The sequence below is a fragment of the Panthera onca genome, chromosome B4 (assembly GCF_046562875.1).
Source record: "Panthera onca isolate mPanOnc1 chromosome B4, mPanOnc1 haplotype 2, whole genome shotgun sequence".
NCBI lineage: Eukaryota > Metazoa > Chordata > Mammalia > Carnivora > Felidae > Panthera > Panthera onca.
Window position 1 is genome coordinate 49,736,385 of NC_138345.1, and position 15,628 is coordinate 49,752,012.

At 37.5% G+C, this 15,628-nt stretch overlaps 1 long non-coding RNA gene across 1 annotated transcript; it reads right to left on the reverse strand.

Moving 5' to 3' along the window:
- Positions 1-6,029: 6,029 nt before the first annotated feature.
- On the reverse strand, positions 6,030-15,538 carry LOC132694659 (uncharacterized). Its single transcript, XR_009617429.3, has 3 exons — positions 15,468-15,538; positions 14,668-14,856; positions 6,030-8,282 (listed from the first exon to the last, which is right to left on the reverse strand). It is a non-coding gene; the product is annotated as an uncharacterized LOC132694659 (long non-coding RNA).
- Between the last annotated feature and the right edge of the window lie 90 nt (positions 15,539-15,628).

Consider the following 15,628-nt stretch of genomic DNA (forward strand, 5'->3'; position numbering starts at 1 on the left):
GAGAGACAGAGACAGAATGCGAGTGGGTTAGGTGCAGAGAGAGAGGGAGACGCAGAATCCAAAGCAGGCTCCAGGTTCTGTCAGCACAGAGCCTGACGCGGGGCTCGAACCCACAAGCTATGAGATCATGACCTGAGCCAAAGTCTGACACTTAACTGACCGAACCACCCAGGCTCCCCTGTGCTACCCTCTTTAATACGCTTTCACTTAATTTAATACTCACAACAAGTTTACTTCGTAGGGCCCATAATTTCCCCTTTAAAGATGAGGAAACTCAGACCCCATGGGCTTAAATAACTTAGCTATGGTCATCTCACACTGTCTCCCATTGAAAACCAGATTCTTCTAATAATAGTTGAGATCTTGGTAAGCTGTTTCCTTCTTTGGGGTCACTTGCCTCCTCTGTGATCTCTTCTGTGAGATCACTGCTATCTCAACTTTTTTGATTACACTATTGTATCAGTAAAAAAATGGGCATTTACTCTCTAGCATATATGTATTATAAGATATACATATATACATATACATATACCATTATGAACCCATTCTTTAACTAGCAAGCTCATTTCTTTCTTAAATTACACATTTAAAATGCATAAAAATATAAATCCCAATATATTTCTCCCTCAACTGAATGAATCAAGACTCCTGTGCACCCTACTTTGGAAACTACTGGACTAGATGATCTCCGCAAGTTCTAAAAATCTATGATTTTAGGTTGTCTGTTCAGTTCTGTAAACTATAAAAAGAATGCACTGATAAAAAATCTTACAGCCATGGGTAAATTATGATAGAGGAGCCAGAAAGAACCTGGAAAAACTAGGCCAGGCAAGTTCAGCTGAGAGCAGCGAGAAATGTAATGTGGAAAAACTAGGAATTCAATACATAGGGGAGAAGTAGGGATCAAAGGAGATTATAATGAATAATAATAATAATAATAATAATAATAATAATAATTACAATAGCATACTTTCTCTGTTCCAGGCCCTGTTTTCATAATTTTACATGTATTTATTTATTACTATTTTTTTTAATGTTTATTTTTGACAGAGAGAGACAGAGCACGAGCGGGGGAGGGGCACAGAGAGAAGGAGACACAGAATCTGAAGCAGATTTCAGGCTCTGAGCTGTCAGCACAGAGCCCGACGTGGGGCTCGAATTCACAGACCATGAGATCATGACTTGAGCCAAGTTGGACGCTCAACCAACTGAGCCACCCAGGCACCCCTACATGTATTTATTTATTTAATCATCACAAAACCCTATGAGGTAGGAACTATTATTATCTCTATGAGAAACAGAGACAAAAATGAGGAACAGAGACAGAGGCCAAGTAACTTACCAAAGGTCATTTATCTAATAAGTGGCTGAACTGAGATTCAAACCTAATCACTTGTCCTAAAGAATGAGCTACAAAAGGAAGCAGAGAGGACAAAAAGTCATAAACAATTGTTAAGCCTTTGTGGGTATTTGTTCATTGTCTTATTAGAAGCCAAGCCTCCCTACTTCCTTCCTAAAACCATTCCCAGTCTCTCAATCAACATTTGGATGAAGCTCTCTCTTATCCCTACCTCTGGAGGTAGAGTCACTCACCAGTTGTATTAGTCAGGGGTCCCTGGGGTTTCCCAGAGAAACAGAACTAGTAGGATAAATAGATGAATAGATGGATAAGTAGTTAAATTAGCTAGGCAAAGAGGTAAATAGATTTATTATAAGGAATTGGCTTGTGTGATGATAGAAGCTAGGAAGTCCAAAATCTTCAGTATGGACTGGCAGCTTGGACACTAAGGAGAGCTGATAGTGTAGACGAACACCACTGGCAGTCTGCTGGAAGATTCCCTCTTGTTCTCAGAGGCTGGTCTTTTTGTTCCATTTAGGTCACCAACTGATTGGATGAGGCCCATTCACATTATATAGGACAATCTGCTTATTCAACGTTCACAAATTTAAATATTAATCTCATCTGAAAACACCTTCCATGTTGACACATGGACCACTCAACCACCACACGCATGACCAACTAACCACCACAACAGTGTAAGTATTTCAATGTAAGTTATTTTATCTACCCCTTTTCAGAGATGCATAAGTGACCTAATTAACACCAAATAAGGTCAGGAAAGCTTACCTCTACGACTTGATCTATTTCTGGGGACAGGACTACCTTGCAAACATGAGGGGAGAGGGTGCCTGCAATGCAGCCAACATCAAGCAAGCAAAGCTGAGTAATGGAGAGAGATTCCAAATTCATTTTATAAAACTTCATCTAAGTCCTTAAAGAAACTGAATATACTTGTGGACTAACCAATTGCGTGAGTTAATAAATCTCTTTTAATTGAATTTGGGTTGGGTATTCTGATACTTGGAAGGTAAAAAACAAACAAACAAATAAATAAATAATAATAAAAAAACCTCTAACAAGTAGAGAGAGAGAACTTGGGCAGGGGGATGAGTCCAAATTTTTTGACACTAACCTTAGAGTATAGGCAGCTGCCATGCTATCCCATAAAAGAATCAGGACAGCTGACTCTTAGATCCGGAACAGCACTGCAGACATTTTCATATATTTCTAGGTGCAGAGAAAAGACTGCATGACATTTTCTGCCAGATGAACTCTTGCCTACATTATGGTTTTACCTAAGGCTCACTTAATGACTAATAAACAAAGAGAAGGATGTGGCCATACATGAATTAAATCAAAGGCAGATACATGAAAGGATTTATGACTATAATTATCTTAATATACTCTACAAAATTATTCATCTTAAACTCCAGTGAAAAATAATCTTGCATGAATCCTTCTGCAAACATTTTACTTTTTTTTTTTTTTTTCAATCAGGTCAATCTCTATGTATTTGTAAACAATTTAAAAAAATTTATTGAGAAATAACTGACATACATCACTGTACCAGTTTAAAGCATACAGCCTTTGGGCACCTGGGTGGTTCAGTCAGTTAAGCGTCCGACTTCCGCTCAGGTCATGATCTTGCCGTCTGTGAGTTCAAGCCCCGTGTCAGGCTCTGTGCTGACAGCTCAGAGCCTGGAGCCTGCTTCGGATTTGTGTCACCCTTTCTCTCTGCACCTCCCCTGCTTGCTCTCTCTCTCTCTCTCTCTGTCTCTCAAAAATACAATAAACATTAAAAAAAAATAATAAAACTTTAAATATTTTTATTTTTGAGAACAAGAGAGACAGAACACATGCAGGGGAGGGGCAGAGAGAGAGGGAGACACAGAATCTGAAGCAGGCTCCAGGTTCTGAGCTTTCAGTACAGAGCCTGATGCGGGGCTCAAACCCACAAACCGCAAGATCATGACCTGAGCCAAAGTCAGACATTCAAAGGACTGAGCCACCCAGGTGCCCCATACTTTTTTGAGGATCCTCAATCCTGTTTCCCATAGTGGCTGCACCAATTTACATTTCCATCAAAAGTGCACAGGGGTTCCCTTTGCTCTGTATCCTCACCAACATTTGTTATCTGTTGTCTTTTTGACGACAGCCCTTCTAACAGGTGTGAGGTGATATACCTCATAGTGATTTTAGTTTGCATTTCCCTCATGACAAATGATGTGGAGCATCTTTTCATGCACCTGCTGGCCTTTCATATATCTTCTTTTGTGAAATGTCTATTCAGTCCCTTTGCCTATTTTTAAATTGGATTATTATTCTTACTTCCTTATGGAGTCTAAGGAGTTGTTTATATATATTTTTATTTAATTTCTTATCATATACATGGTTTGCAAATATTTTTTCCCATTCTTTATGTTGTCTTTTCACTTTATTGATGGTTTCTTTTGCTGCACAAATCCTTTTAGTTTGACATAATCCCACTTGTTTATTTTTATTCTGTGACTTATGCTTTCAGTGTAATATCCAAAACATCATTACCAGGACCCATGGTGAAGAGCTTATTACTATACCTTCCTCTAGGAATTTCAGTTTCAGGTCCTGCATTTAAGTCTTTAATCCATTTCGAGTTGATTTTTGTGAGTAGTGTAAGATACGGGTCCAGTTTCATTCTTGTATGTGGGAGTATGCAAATATCCCAACATCATACATTTAGACTATTTTTGGCTTCCTTGTCAAATATTGGCGACTCTATATGCTTAAGTTCATTTCTAGGCCCTTGGTTCTATTTCATTGGTCTATTTGTCTGTTTTTATGCCGGTACCACACTGTTTTGATGACTATAGCTTTATAGTATAGCTTGAAATCAGGAAGTGTGAATTCTCCTGTTTTGTTCTTCTTTCTCAGGATTTCTTTGGCTATTTGGAGTCTTCTGTGGTTCTTTATAAACTTTAGGAGTAATTTTTCTACTTCTGTAAAAAAATGTCATTGGAATCTTGATAGGGATTGCATTGAATCTATAGATGCCTTTTGGTAGTATTGACATTTTAACAATAATTTTCCAATCCATGAACACAGGCTACCTTTTCATTTATTTGTGTCTTCTTCAATTACTTTCATCCATGTGTTAGTTTTCAGCATAGAGATTTTTCACCTTCTTAGTTAAATTTATTCCTAAGTATTTTATTCTTTTTGATGCTGGTATAAATAGTATTGCCTTTTTAATTTTTTTCTCATAAAATTTGTTGTTAGTGTAGAGAAATACTACTGATTTTTATATGTTAATATATGAATTTTGTATACTGAAACTTTATTGAATTCATGAATTAGACCTCACAGTTTCTTGGTTGAGTCTTCAGGATTTTCTCTATAAAAATCATATCATCTGCAAATAGAAACAATTTTACTTTTTCCTTTCCAATTCTGTTAACTTTTGTTACTTTTTCTTGCCCGATTGCTTTAGGACTTCTAGAACTATGTTGAGAGGGGTGTGAGTGGGTACCCTTGTGTTGTTCCTGATTTTAGAGAAAAGCTTAGTCATTTGTTGTCTTATACCATTACTTTGTAGACTTGTGTGTATGAAAAAAAAAGAAGTTATATATCACTTCAATCATTCTTAGAAGACCAAGACAGAATGTACTCAAGGATTTTCTCTATGGGCTTGGCAAAAAAGAGAAAGCATAATAGCGGAAAAATCTGAATGTGTTGCTCAGCTTGGCGGTGGTAAGTTTAGAGAAAGGCACATGGAAGCTGAAGTGCTTTCAAAATGCAAGGTCAGCCCAAATGTGTAATAGAAAAGATGAACCTTCAGGTTCAAACAAATCCTGTCTGTCAAAAGAGGAACAATGTAGCAATGAGCATATGGTCAGATAACAGGCCAGGCATTAAGACAAGCCCTGGGAAATCCAATAAAAGCTATTGAGTATCAGATTTTTGGCAGGGAAACTATCTCTGAGGTCTCAAATGAAAGCAGGACTCTAGACATTGAAGACTAGCAAAGGGTAAGGAGCCAAGAATTCAAATCACATGTATGTCACAATCTAGAATTGAGTCAGAGAAATGTAATGCTCTAAAATAATTGCAATTAGGAATTAGGACATTATGGCATAATAGCCAGAACCTTAGACTTAGAAAGTGTAAGCTCTAGTAACCAGCTGAGTTATCTTGACAGATATTACAACCTCTCTGGATCTCATTTTCCTCTATGGTAAAAATAAGGGGATTGGACTAGAGGAACCCCAAGATTCCATGAAAGTGATTTAGGGATTTCCTAGCCAAGGAAATGCATATTTGCTCCAACCACTAGAGATTTAGGACCACCTGAGAAACCTGTACCTTGGTGTAAATTATTTAAATATTAAGAGTCTGTGTAAGATTTTGTGTAAAAACAGAATTATACTTAAAAAATAGTTTGAGGGGTGCTTGGGTGGCTTAGTTGGTTAAGCATCCAGCTCTTGATTTTGGCTCAGGTCATGATCTGACCATTCATGAGTTTGAGCCCTGTGTCAGTCTCCACACTGACAGTGTGGATCCTGCTTGGAATTCTCTCTCTCTCTTCCTCTGTCTTCCCCTACTCCTTGTGCATTCTCTCTCTCTCTCTGTCTCTCTCTGTCTCTCTCTGTCTCAAAAATAAATAAATAAACATTTAAAAAAGTAGTTTGAAAACCACTTGAACTGGTGCTACTTGAGTTTGTTTTCATTATTGAACATGAGAACTAAGATTATTTATCCTTCCTGCAAATAACCCTACGTGGTCAGTGGCTTGTATTTTATTGATATCATTTGAGAGTATTTTGTGGGGAAAAAAAGTTTGGAAAAGGGAGTACTCAAATATTTGAATTTCTGATAAAAAAATGTTTATTATTGTATTTTACATTAAAAAAAGTAATGGATATTATGATGGACATTTTTCAAAAATAGAGATAAATAAAAGGAAGAAAATGGAGATCATACAGATGCCTATAGGCCAGAAAGTACAATTATCACCATTTTGTTTATTTCCTTCTAGTTTGTGTGTCTGTGTATGTGTGCATGTGTGTGTCCACATGCATGTACACACATGCACATTGTTTCTCAACAAGCTTAGAGCCCTATATATTCACTGTGTATTTAAAGGTGAGTATGGGTAGTCTAGTGGGAGTGTTATAATGTTATGAAAGCAATCAAATCATAAGATAATGTAAACATACCATAAAAAAGGTAAAACAAAAGTTCAGTAGAGAATGAAATCACTTTTAATTTGGCAAAAGCCTCAAAATTAAGGGAAAATAGAAGTTAGGTTAAGCTATGTGAATTTTAGATAGACTGAAGTGAAAAAAGAAGATATTCTCAGATAAGACAACAGAGGAGAGGTACAGCAATGGAAACTGGTAGAACATATGTCGATTAACCAACCCCAAAGTAAGCAATGCATTTAGACTCTTTTCTCCCAGTCTTCTGATTTCTCTGCCTGTCCTGGAAATTCATATACAGTTAAGATATCAATCATTTGTACACTGGCCCCATAAGCTATTAAAGCATTTTGGCATTCCTAAGCCATCGCTGACAGAGATTAGGAAGGATAGAAGCTTCACAGTATTGACAGAAAGAGTCTTGTCACTGTCAATGTAGACCAATCTATTTTCAGATCTCATGTTAAGCAGGAAGCAACTTTATCCTACTAGAGGTTTTAAACTCCATCTCTAACTTGCTTGTTCATTGTGAGTAAGAGCTTAGATGGTCACTGATATTACAAAGAGATAGCAGACGTAGAGAATATTATTGTTTGCAGCCAGTCAGCACTTAAAGATCATATTGAAAAGAAAAACTTTTCCATAGAAGCTATAAATAGACTTCCATATATGTGGACTGCACTAAGGGCAAGTGCCCAAGTAAAGACCAAGATATCACAGTAAAATTTCTAAAGCAAGATGCAGCATGGGTTTTGCTGGACAAAAATAGAGTAGAATATATAGGGGGAAAAATCATTCTGGATCAACTTATTGCCAGTTATTGAGTGATTGAATCCAATTATTGCCATTTTCTTCCCAAGGAGGACTTGGAACTGTCATCAGAGTTGCTCTATATTCATTGTACGTTAGTGGTTTAAGCAAGACATGGCTGTGTTCAAGGGCCCTCTACATTCTCGATCTGTTTGTTGGAGGCCAACTCAGCACCTCTTAGGAGTTCCACAAAGAAAATCAACTCCCTAAGACTTTGGAGAGACTTGGATACTTTACTAAGGACTATATGGGGAATGAAAGAGAAGGAAGGTTACATTACACATTGTGCCTGAAATCCTGATGAGAATCCTCATTGGTTACATCTGTTCTTCTTCTGAAGCTCCTCTCTTCCCCAGCCACCTATCCCCATCTCAATCCTTTCTCCAATAGCTCCTGCTGACCTACTGGCTCTGGTTTGTAAAGTTTCTGCTCTAGCAACCCTTTCTTCTTTTTATCTCTCTTCTATCTTCTATAGAGTTATTTAAAATCTCTCTTTTTTAGTTGCCACCTCCTTTTGAGGGTTTCAGGAAAGGCATGAGTTTTAGTAAACTAAAAATTTTCCATAATGCAAATTTTATAGTTTCACATATGTATAACTAGGATTTATTGTCTATTTTCAAAATGTCTCGTTAGCAATTTCCAATGAGTCCTTTATGCTCTTTTCGAAGAGAAGCTCCTTTGGCTACTATTATAGCTGGGTGCAGGTCCAACTTATTTCCGTATTACATCAAGATTTAGATGTCCCAGAAGGTGACCAAATGAAGTAAGAAAGTCCAGTCCATTTCCCAACATTTTACTTTTACTGTAATATAATGCATCCTACAGATGAGATTGGAAAGGTAGGCCGGTTGAAATCATTGTTTCTTGAATCCTATCTTGAATTTCTTGTATAGGAGAGTGACTTTATCAGAGCTGTGTTCCAGAAAGTCCAAATAGGCAGAGCTGGGTAGGCTACACTGGTGGGGACATAAGATAAATTGGAGAATCCAGTTAAAAATTGTGGTAATATTTCTGTAGTCACGTGGAAGGTATCCCCTGAAGGGCACCTGAGATCATTTTCCAAGTTCTACTACAACCTGGTGAAGTATTTCCTTTGTTCTGGACAATTTGTTATTTCTCCATTGGTTTCCCACTTAGAAAAGGAGTACATTGTAATGTAGGTAGGACTAGTCTGGCCAAAGGGAAGGCAGAACTTCCTCTTTTTATTTAATATAAGAATTCTGATTTATAAATCAACAAAAATAGATTAGTATGAATTTATTTCGGAGATCCTGAACACTGGCCTGGGTCAATAAAAAGGAAATATTTAAAGACAGAGGCATCTGAGAGGCATCTTATCCATGTTCCCCATCCTTCCCTTTATTTTTTCAATGATCATAGCACATTTCAAGGTCATTTAACCTCTGTTCTTAAGTTTTTAAATCTATGCCAAGAAGGTAATACTTGTCCTAAAGTGCTGTTTTAAGAATCAAATTATCAGTGGAAGAAAAGACCTTTGGAAAAAAATTGAAGTGTTGTAAAAGTGTAAAGGGTAGAATGTCAACTTTTAAACAGAAATTGTTTGGCCTGTGTTCTTGATGGGTCATACCTGGCTGTGCTGAAAGAGTAAAATACATTTAATTTATAGAAAATCTATGTCCCTGTCTATGAATATTTGCTGTAATGTGCTCCATTCTTGCGCTTTTTAAAAAGTTGAGAAACATTTCTATTAGATTTATATGATTTCTAGGATAAAAATTTTAGTTCGTATAAACTGGTAACCCTCTGAATGTTTTCTGAAATGGTTGGAAAGATGTCCAACTAAGATGAGCCAAATCAGATGTTCTCAGTTTGAGGTATGTTGTTCTGTGCTCATCATAAATACAGTACTTCTTAGCATTTAATAATCTCAGTGCCCAAGTCTCCCGTTTCCAGCACTCATGCCATACCTGAGACTTGCTTGAAAATTTGTATTGTTGCTACCACTGATATATCTGTTCTAGAAAGAAACCAGCTTTCGTTTCTAGGACTGTCAAGTCAGGAGCGTTCACAAGAGCACAAAGATTCACTCTATTACTGCACATCATAGAACTCATGCCTGTAGCTTGAAAATAGAAGTCTTTGGTGTAGGCATTTGCTTGTTTGACAGTTCTGTTCTAAATTTTGAAACTACTGGTACCGTAAAGTGCCTGTCTGACAATGGTGTACCAGAGCTTAGTCATGCAAAATAATTATTGTTCACGGTTCCTTAGCTGAAGTCAATAGCTCCGTGCAAAACACAACATAATGCAGAGATCTAAAGTTACTAAATCAAAACTGAGAAAAAGAAGACTTTTAAACAGGTTTGGCAGGAAAAAAATGTAGGCTCTACGAGATTTGCCAAGTGATTTCTCTCAGCACATGGAAGGCTCTAATATTTGTAACAGAGGCTCCATGGTAGAAATGATGGGATTAGTACATTCTGTTTATTGCTGTCAGTAAGCTTATATGATGTGAAAGAAGCAAGAGCAATTACGGAGATATTAGCAAATGGTGCATAGTGCTTATTTTCTAAACTTGAAATATTTTCACGTTTGCTTCTGGGAATTCAGTGTTTTAAAGTCTCCAATATATCACCTACACTGAAGGGCTTGGTTAAATTAACCTAAATTATGTAACTAAACTGGAGTGTCAGGATGCCTTCCCTGGACTTATAGTAGCATCCATGAATGAGTGTAGTGGTATGTGCCCGAGAAGTTAGCATTAATCCTACAAATGAAGAATTATGTCTCCATGTTGCCGGCCACATTTGCCAGAGAATCTTGGCGGGATTAGGTGTTGCTATTTGACTGCTTCAGTGAAAGGGATGATGTCCTGCTTAATCCTTGGCAGACAACTGCACTTAAGAATATCCCTTTTCTGGGAAAAACAAGCAATACCTACTGTTTCTATGGAGGAGGGAGAAGCACAGAAATAAACAAGGAGTTCACAGTTTCCTCTGTAACATATTTACCTACATTTTCCTTCAATACTTTCAAACCAATATTAAGAAGGAACTGATAGAGGTGAATATGCAATTATTTTAGGTTTAGCCCATTGCCGCCTTTCGTAGAATTCATAAATTTAAAAAATGTTTATTTTTTTTTTTGAGAAAGAGAGAGAGGGAGGGAGAATGCATGTGCGAGTAGGGGAGAGGGACAGAGAGACAGGGAGAGAGAGAATTCCAAGCTGGGTCCACACTGCCAGCACAGAGCCCAACGTAGGGCTCAATCCCACAAACCATGAAATCATGGCTTGAGCTGAAACCAAGAGTTGGATACTTAACTGACTGAGCCACGCAGGTGCCCCAAGAATTCATAGTTTTTTAAAATTAATTTGTTATTGAGGGGTGCCTGGGTGGCTCGGTAGGTTTAGCATCTGACTTCGGCTCAGGTCATGATCTCATGGTCTGTGAGTTTGAGTCCCACATCAGTCTCTGAGCTGACAGCTCGGAGTCTGGAGCCTGCTTCGAGTTCTGTGTGTCTCTCTCTTTCTGCCCCTCCCCTGCTTGTGCTCTGTCCCTGTCTCTCTCTCAAAAAAATAAACACTAAAAACCTAAAAAATTAATTTGTTATTGAAGTATAATTTGTACACAGAGAATTATATATAATTTGTATATAGATTTTACATGTGTAGTTCATTGAGTTTTGATAAACGAGTACTCTCATGTAGATATCCTGAACATTTCCATCACTCCAAAAGTTTTCTTAGGTTCTTTTTCAGTCAATTGGTACCCCATCCGACTGCAAATAGCCACTTTTCTCATTTCTATTGTCACAGATTAGCTTTCCTTTTCTTTGAACTTCACATAAATAAAATTTTACAGGATACAGTCTTTTGTATTTTGCTTTCTTTTTTTAAATGTTTATTTATTTAATATTTATTTAAATGTTTATTTATTTTTGAGAGAGAGAGAGAGAGAGAGAGAGAGAGAGTATGCCCAAGCAGGGGAGGGGCAGAGAGGGGGACAGAGGATCTGAGGTGGGCTGCGTGCAGACAGCATAGAGACTGACATGGGGCTGGAACCTGAACCTGTGAACCATGAGATCATGACCTGAGCTGAAGTGGGATACTTAATCGACTGAGCCACTCAGGCACCCCGATGTGTTTTTTTCTGTGTTGGTTGTTTCTTTTTATTTTGTTTATATTGACCTAGTTAGTATTTTTATGTGAATGTTACCACAATTTGTTTTCCATTCTTCTGCTGATGGACATTTAATTTTCCCCAAGTTTCAGCAATTATAAATAAAGCTGCAAAAAAATTCTTAAACAATTCTTTTTGTGTCTATATGTCCTCATTTCTGTTGAATGATACCTCAGCATGGAATTATTGGATTATAGCCTGGATCTATGATTATAAGAAACTACAAGAGTTTTCCTAGTGTGGGTGTTACATTTTATACTCTCACAGTCAATTTATAAAAATCTCACTTGCTGGGGCACCTGGGTGGCTCAGTCGGTTAAGCATCCAACTTCGGCTCAGGTCATGATCTCATGGTTCATGAGTTCAAGCCCCGCGTCAAGCTCTGTGCTAACAGCACAGTGCCTGGAGCCTGCTTCAGATTCTGTGTCTCCCTCTCTCTACTGCTCCTCTCTGTCTGCCTCTCTCTCTCAAAAATAAATAAACATTAAAAAAATTTTTAAAAATCTCACTTGCTTCACACCGTGATCAATATTTTATTTTCTCTGTCTTTTTAATTCTTGCTGTTCTAATGTTTGGGAAGAAGTATCTCATCGTGGTTTTGATTTGCATATCTCTGAATACTAATGACATCAGGTACCTTTGTATATGACCCTGGGCATTTATATAACTTCTTTTGTGAATTGTCTATTTAAATCTCTTGCACATTTTTCTAGTTTTAATTGTATACTTCTGTCTCTTAATTATTGTTATAGGTATTCTTTGTATATTTTGCATACAAGTTCTTCATCAGATAAATGTTTTGAGAATATTTTTTTCCAGCCTATAGCTTGCCTATTCATTTTTCTTAATGATATTTTTTGATTAGAAGATTTTAATTTTGATGAAGTTCACCTTATCAATTTTTCTTCTCTTATAGATAGTGTTTTTTGTGCGTGGTCTAAGAAATCCTTGCTCACCCCCAAGGTATTTCCCTGTTTTCTTCTAGAAGTTTTATGGTGTTAGTTTTTAAGTCTATGATCCATCTTGAATTAATCTTTGTGTATGGTGTGAGCTAGAGTTAAAGTACATTATTTTTTTAAATATGGCTGTCTAGTTGTTACAGCTCCACTTGTTGAAAACATCCCTTTTTCCATTGAATTGCTTTGGCATCTTGTTGGAAATCAATTGACTGATTCAGTGTGATTCTATTTCTGGACTGTATTCCGTTCTTTTGACCTACTTGCCTATCCTATACCTTTGCCATATTCTCTTGATTAGTTTCATGAGTTTTGTTATTCTTTAGTCCTGTTTCTCTCATTGTAGCTACTTTTACCTTATGTAGGTAGTAGATTCAGAGTTTATGTCAGAAGTTGGTAAAACCCAAAATGCTCCGGAATTATCTCACAGTGTATATATATGTGTGTGTGTATATATATATATAGTAGGAAAAATAAAAAAAATAAGAACTCTGTTACAGGATTGTTGGAAGAAATAAACAATCTAGTATACTTTTATTTATTTATTTTTTAATTGTTTATTTATTTATTTTTGAGAGAGAGAGAACACGAGCAGGGGAGAGGCAGAGAGAGAGGGAGACGCAGAACATGATCCAGGCTCCAGGCTCTGAGCTGTCAGTGCAGAACCTAACACAGGGCTTGAACTCACAAACGGTGAGATAATGACATCAGCTAAAATCAAGAGTTGATCATGACCTGAGCTGAAGTGGGATGCTTAACTGACTGAGCCACCCCTCTAGTATAGTTTTAAAAAGCACATTATAATTCTAAAATAAAATTTGTATGCTTAGAATGTTGCTTATTTTTATTTCACTTTTCTTAAAAGTTCTCAGGCATGTTTACTCAAATCTTCAAGAAGGATATGCCCCATTAGTTTCAGATTATAGGGACACGTTTTCTGTGGATTTAGAAAAAAAAAATCTAAAATAATTACAAGAAATGATGGGCACCTGATCCCTTCCACTTACAGTAAGCCATGCCTTGTAGTGATGTCAGTCCTTTCTGATATTTCTCCTCTGTGGATTTTTTAAAAGGCAAGAACTGCAAGATTGCAAAAGCTTTATTCTTCTAGACCTTTCTGATTTGATTTCCTTTGTCTTTGCTGTGGCAGCTACTGTGCTGAATGACCACTGCTCTCCCCACCCCCAAATCACTGACCTTTTAAACTGTTTTAATATTTACTAGGGAATTACTTGTCCTGGAGCTTGGATAGGACTTCCCTGAAAGATTTTATTATAGACTTAAAACAATGATGAAGAGAAGGGTTCAAAGTCTGAACCCCTCCCTTTACCCAAGGTAAAACAAATTGGATAAAAACTTTATTTTCATTTTTTAAATGTTTGTTTATTTTTGAGAGAGACAGAGTGTGAGTAGGGGAGGGGCAGAGAGAGACACACACACATAGAATAGGAAGCAGATTGCAGGCTCTGAGATATTAGTGCAGAGCACGAGGGGGACTGAAACCCGGGGACTGGAACCCATGAGCCATGAGATTAGGACCTGAGCCAAAGTTGGAAGCTTAACCGACTGAGCCACCCAGGTGCCCCAAAGGTGTCAATTCTTTATTGCCCTAGTTCATACCCCAATTATCATTCTCATTTCTAAACGGAAATATTTTCTTCCTCAAGTCTGGTCGCCTTCTTACATTTTTGGCCATTGTCTTTGTTTTCTAGATTATAAACTCCTTGAGCAAAATTATCTGATGCTATTTATCTTAGTTTCAGATTTTAGCATCAAGCCAAGTGCTTTGAATTCACTTCATAAATGGCTTTTGAATTAAATTAATTACTGCCAAGGGTTGACATTGTACTAAAGACAGTGTCATATATATAACAGGCAATAATTGCTCATGGATTATTGATAGCAGGAGCTCACGGTTTCTTCATTGATTAGTTAAGTTTGGATACATTTTATAATTAGAGCATCAGATGAGTCAGGTGCTCCTTTCGCTCCTTTCTTTTCAAAAACATGTTAGAACTGCTCAACTGGAATTCTAGAGATAAAGTTACTTAATAATAGCTCTCTGTGCCTTTGTCTGTAATATTATGGTTTGGGCTGTATCACCTCCTAATAGATGAAAAGAGTACTAACCTCCTATGGTGAGAATTCATCTCAAAGTCCGTCCTACTCCTGTTAGTGTTATAGACAGGTTCCAGAACACTTTACTGAGATAAGTAAACAAGTATAATTTTCAAAGATACAGACCTGAAAATGAAGCACTGATGCTAGATTCCCAAATACTCCTACTGAGATGCTTGTACAGAAGTTGTTCTCAGACTTGTGATTAATTTCTGCTTCCTAGAGCAAACTGGTAAGTCTTACTTCCTTTTTTGGTAGAACAAGGACTTGTCCATCAAATCCTGGACAGCTAGTCCTGAGGGCACTCCTTAGAACCTGAAGTAGGTAAAATTAGGATGAAAAAAAAAGAAAAAAGAAAAGGCAGTATACTACACAGGAGGTGGTAAATGTGTGAGAAGTATTACCAGGAGAGAAGTAACATAGATTGCAAACATAAATCCTTAAACGGTTTTAGATAAAACCAGGGAAGCTAGATCCATAAATATTTTTGTGGGGACTAGGAAGCTTGGAAATATCCCTAATCTAGATATTGACGTTAGAATAACCATGCCTCCCTAAAATACTCCCTAAATGTCCCTGAAAAACCGTACTAAGCTGATTGTGTAATCAACTGATCCAATATAATCTCCTCTAAATCCAGTTTGGACCCTGAACAAGAGGGGACAGAGTGAGGAAGCAAGTTGCTTGGGATCCCAGATTTGGAAGACTATAGGTGCTCTTTACTAAATGTTATATGGTGTCCCTGCCAGCTTTTGCCTGCCACGTGCTCAGGCAAAGCGAAGTTCACTGGAAGGCAATTTTATCAATGATTTCTAATCAGGTTTTGTTTTCTCCCCCAGAGATTTAAATCTTCTATAAAGCTTTAAAGCTTTCAAAAACGCTACAGTAAAACCTTTAAAAACTGTTTTCAGCTAACTAGGACTCACCTGCCTTTTCCTTGCTTTCCACTCCCACATTGGAAAGGTCCGAGGAGACCAAGGTCCTATACTAACCGCTCACACCCCCCCCCCCCCCCCGAATAGGGGACACAGCGCGGGGGGGGGGGGCGGGGGGAGGGCAGGGCTTCGACCCGAGCGCAGCGGAGGAG